At 38.1% G+C, this 5,670-nt stretch overlaps 1 long non-coding RNA gene across 1 annotated transcript; it reads right to left on the reverse strand.

The window, feature by feature from the left end:
• Positions 1-702: 702 nt before the first annotated feature.
• LOC140324515 (uncharacterized) lies at positions 703-4,926 on the reverse strand. The gene is made up of 3 exons (XR_011919549.1): positions 4,351-4,926; positions 3,335-3,464; positions 703-2,175 (listed from the first exon to the last, which is right to left on the reverse strand). It is a non-coding gene; the product is annotated as an uncharacterized lncRNA (long non-coding RNA).
• Positions 4,927-5,670: the final 744 nt, after the last annotated feature.

Raw genomic sequence — 5,670 nt, forward strand, 5'->3', positions numbered from 1 at the left:
TACTTTAGTTGCATTTTTCATAACATACATTCAAATTGAAACAGACAAAATGGAACTCCTTTAAAAAAGTGGAGACCTGGGAACCCAAACATAAGCATCAGTGGAGATACAGCCATATGAAGTAAGTACATACCCCGGAAAATGTTGCCATGGTGTATTTTTTTTTCTTATTATATAAATTAGATAGATATAAGTTAGATAAGTGGGGGTTCAGATTAAAACCTCCTTAGACACTGACCCTGCCCCTATTCATTCTCTATGGGGCTACCACGGGAAGAAGCTACATGTGGCACCCCCCCTCAGACAGCAGTCTCTTGGAACAAGGAAGCCATAACCACACCACAACCTCGTGGCCAGTATGAACATTGCTTTAAAATACAATGCAATTTGGGTGCAAGAAATCTCTGCTTATATTTGAGTATATACATACAGTATATGTGTGGAAATATTTAAATTATTTCTGCCACAATAAATTAAAAAAAAACACATGTAAAGCTATACATTCCTACATAACCACTGATTAGATTACAAATGTTAAAAATGCAAGCTATGTTTTTTTTTTTAATTAATTTATTGAAGATATTCAAATAGAAATAGATCAATTTTTTATGATTTACCAAATCCCAAACTTTTAGAACACAATGACAAAAATAGTGTGTATTTCAAGTTGTTGCACTGGTACTGTTGAAGTTGAACCCCAGGCTGATATAAAACTATCCCTAAATTCAGTTTGATATTCTATAAATTGAACCCCTTCCTAGATCACGCATAACTGTGCAGTTAACTGTTTCCAGTAGCAGTTTGTTATGCGGCCAAGAGCAGCAAACTGCACTACAAGTTTTTGTGTTCAAGCAAGTGCACTTGTTGCTTCGAGAAATTGTGACACAATCCACCACAACTGCAATGTATACACAAATTGTGTAATTGTTGAAATTTGCTTAAAGAACCATTTCAGACTCATCATCTACTGCAGTGTTCTACTGAAGACTCAATTGTTCCCCCTCTGCAACTGAATGGGAGCAGTTTTTAGCACAGCTGAGCTTGCTGTAGAACACTGTAGTTAAATATGTGTCTGAAATGGTCCTGAAAGCAAAATTCACTAGACAATATTTACTTTGCATTGTTGTATTACACATAGTCACTAAAAAATTATTTTTGTGTCAAAATTTTCCATTACCAGTTAGATGCCCCTGACCTTATTTATAGAACATTCTGCAACTGCAGTGAAAGTGGAAGTTGTAATGTAAGGTAGAGTGACAATAATGACAACAGACACATTTCTTTTGGGCACAGGGTGTTTTCCGGCAGTGCTGGGAGGTGCACATGCACAAGATCCCTATGTGGTGAGGGAATAGGGGGAAGAATTAATAATAGGTGGCTTCAATTGAGTTGAATAAAAATGGCAGCATGGCAAATCATAAAGGGGGATAAAAGATCAGGATGCAAAATAGATGGAAGTGTAGGACCACAAAGGTAAAATACTGAAGCATATAAAAAGCAGAACTTATTTTTATTTTATTTATTTATCAGTTTTTGCATATAACAAACAGGCAGTGAATGCACTTTCAAACAAACCCCAACCATCTTTGTGTCCTTGACCATTGTGCATTCACAACATGTACACAACCAGTAGGTATTTCTAATCTGTTGGAAACCATCCCTTGAGTGGTTGGTAGCATCCTTGAGAAGAATAACTTCACATTAAAAGTAGCTAAAGAGGTCGATTTAAAGTAGGGTTTGTTTTAAAGTCCATTTATTGCTTGTTAAGAACAGGTAAATAGTTAGTTATCTGGCCATAGGTGCTTTTAGAAAAAAAGTATATTTAATAGCAGCTAGCAAAGTAGCTAAAACCTGATCAGCCTCCTGTAATCCCCTGCACAGCGGAATCCAGGCTGACGAACAATCAACTCTTCACATGTGTGGAGGGACCACAGAGAGTAGCGGGATGATGGGTCACTATGATTCTGCTCCTTTACAGTCCAATCGGTAGGCTGTGATTGTGCTTCTTACCAGTCATCTACAATGAAGGTCAAGAACTAGACCAGCCATTCTCAAACAGGGTTCCTTCAGAGGTTGCTATGGGTTCTTAGGGAGCTGTGGCTTGATTGACCTTCTATGATGGCATGATACCAATGGTCTCCCCACCAATCCTGAATACTACTGTAGGTGCAAACACTTTAAAAGACAAAGGAAAGCTGGGGTTTACTAAATCGGCAATATAGGATTGACCAGATAGATTAGGCAATTACAGTAATAATAATTGGTCATGCCCCATTCAAATGTCATAACTATACAGAGGAATTCCCAAGTGTAACGTCTCATTTTGTTACGTGTTTCGCCTACGGGCTTCTTCAGGGGACTTGTTAAGAACTTTAAAATTAAAAGTTGGAAAGGATTATTCACGAGGATAATTCCTCATAGGTAAAATCAAATAATAGTCCTAATGCCTTTAGAGTGCAGTTGGGCCATTTCCAGGTTAGATGAGAACTATGATGAGAGTCTCTGACAACCACTGTAACTGACCACTCATTGACCCATGATGAATGAATTTTCATTTCATTCAATCAGGGGCTCTCTGCAGGCTAAAAAAAATATTTTTAGAGTTCCTCTTGAGTTTGGGAAGGCTGAACTAGTCTGTGTGCTATCTGTTAGGGGTTTCTGGAACACAAGGGTGGCACCATACAATTATTTGCCAGGCTACACATATCACATATATGTATATTCTTTGCCTGAAGTTCATATCAATACAAAGCAAATCCATGCAGTCAACTTTTTTTTATTTACTATCTTCTTTCCCCAACACACAATCACACTTACAGAATTCAGAAGATGTGTATTCTATAGATTAGTCATGACTATTCCTATATTGTGTGTTGCACCTAGGTGACTCATTCTCTCAATCCTCTTGTACTTGGTGGCTGACTGCTTTCTATTCATGTTTCAGGCTGTGGATTGTATTGTCTATAATAAGGCTTGGAGTTCATACATTGTGGAAACATGCATAAAGTACCATCTGCTTGCACTCGGCACAAGATCTGCCTGGTAAGGGTTTTTTTGGCTTATTACTTCAATCAATAGTCAACGCAATTCTTACGCATACGAAGACATATTTTCTTGTGACTTGTTAATTTTGCTAATGCTAAGTGTAAATCTAGCTTTTGGGAAAAGGAAATGTTCCATAAGGTAATGCAATAATAAAAAGTCTGACTTCTGTGGTCATTTTAGGCAACGTAACGTTTTACTATGCAAAGCAAAATTGGGAAACAGGACTGTAAACACAGCCTTGCTGTAGAATGAAATGATGCTCACTATTCATTACACATTCAAATCTCACCTTTAAATTGTTCTGTTCCAATCACACCAGCCTTATGTGCTCTATACTTGGGCTCCTCCTTCTTATGTGACATCATGTCATGAAAAGCATGGTGTACGATGAAATATTTGTATGGGGTGATGCACAACTCCTATATGTAGGACAAAGGAAAATCAATTGCATGTGTTTATTGATTAGCATATTATGAATGATTCAATTCAGTATCAAGCTTTTATAATAAAATGAGGTTTGTTAACCTTTTACGTAGGTACAGATTCACTATTAAGCTTTTATAATAAAACAAGACAAGGTTTAATAATCTATTGTGCAAGTACAGAGTTATTATTTTTTAATAAAATAGGGCAAAGTGTAAAAACCTATAGGGCAGGTAAAGATGGACTACCACACCCTTCTAATAAAATAATGCTTATTAATCTATAGCAACCAATAAGTATCTATCTGACTTTGGAAAACTACAATCCCATTGGTTGCTATATGTTACTGTCATTGCACTTTGTACTTCCATATAAACCTGGCACAGACTGTGCACACCAGAAAAAATATAGCTGAAAGGCATATTATAATAATTGTCTAGCAATTAGATGAAATGGGTGTCCTCGGAGTGCAATTCTTTGTTGCTCACATAAAATAAAAACAGATTAAGGGAAAGAAAATACATCAATTTAGTCTATATTGATGAATAGTTGGTGCACATGCTGCTTTCCCTACTGTATAGCTGTATTTTCTGTGCCAAGCAGCTACCATATGGGTTGGGCTTCGCCGTCTAACTACTAAATTACAAACCTTCTTTTGACTGTGAATTGAAAAGGGAAAGATGTCGGTTATTGCTTCCCTCCTGTGGTCACACTACAAGTGCACCTGCAGCAAGAAGCTGGCATAATCCCATGAAAGGCACCACATGCTCCTATTGTTCTGCAAAAGCAAAATGCTAACCTTGGCTCTGCTTCCCCAACTCCCATCACCGCCGAGAGATTACAGAGATAAGAAGCCCTCTCATATGCATATTAGTTACTTACACACACGCTTTTTAGGCACTCATCCATAGTTGTCTTTTTTTCTTGCATTTGTTCCAATCCTGTCCTTATGCAGAATATTTGCAGAATGGGTACGTTGCGGTTGGGTCCCTTTTTTCGAATACTGTGACAGTTGCTTTCGAATCCTCTTGCGATATTTTACGTCTCTTCTGAAATCTCACTTGTGACCGGACTGTAATCTGTTATTAAAATCTTCTCGGATTGTTTGCCCGTGTAAATGGAGCATGGCCGGGACAATGCCATTTTTGTGGCCATTTTATGCTGAAAGAGGTATTCAACTTGACCGTTTTCTTCACCCCCTCCAGGCAGGCTTGAATTAGATGCCAAACTGAAGTGTGCAAAGCGGATTTGAGCACTGGAAAAAAAAATGATGGTGTCTGGAAGCAATAAACTGGGCAATCCATTAAAGAAGACAGCTGTTCGGCTAGCAGAGGTTTCTTGTCTCCCAGTATGTAATGTGACAGCTGAGCTGGGGATCAGACTGGGAACTTGCCTACAGCTCCTGCTGTCACAGGCCCTCCATCCCTTGTATTGTAAAGAGGGAGCAAAGCACACACTCTCATCTGTTTGCTCAATTAACTGTTCGCTTTCTAGATATCTCTCTCTGGTTGGCAACCCATAACGATAAAACTGTGCTGAGTTATGATTTGTTATTTTAGCCTCCGTGTAATGAGCCTGCTTTGATTTTATTGTGTACTCGCTCTGTGTTTATAGTTCATATAAATGAGTTGGAATAGATGAGGATACTTATTTTGATAATTCACTTTCATCTTAGTTTATATTTGTTCCGAATCAGCTTTTTTAAACTTTCTGTAAAACCAGTCTTGTTTTCTTATTGTCAGTCTGTTAATAGATTCACAAAAAAAGAATACAAAAGTGTGGTTGTGGTCATCAGTAGCAACCAATCAGGTTGTAGCTTTTGTGTATAGAAGAATGAATTTGTCATGGTATGGTATATGGGACAAATAATACTAATGTTTGTCTTCTTTTATTACTTGTTACCATAAAACGATCACCATAATATATTAAAAGATAACAAAACCAATTTGTTTGCAAAAGGCTTAGCTTGTGTAGCACAGGCAGCAGAATGAACCAGACCAATGCACCTGGCTATGGTAGTACAGACCCAACATGGCCAACAAGCAGATTTTTTATAACAAAGGGGTTCTTCTGCCCTTGGCAAAATCACCAGCCACACCAGCCAAGAGCATGACAATAACAGACAATAAACACAGCATGATTGTGGGGCTGAGCCAATTGGGGGAGCTCCAGTGATGGTTGCAATGCCAGCTGCACAAGGGT

This window comes from Pyxicephalus adspersus, chromosome 2, assembly GCF_032062135.1.
Source record: "Pyxicephalus adspersus chromosome 2, UCB_Pads_2.0, whole genome shotgun sequence".
NCBI lineage: Eukaryota > Metazoa > Chordata > Amphibia > Anura > Pyxicephalidae > Pyxicephalus > Pyxicephalus adspersus.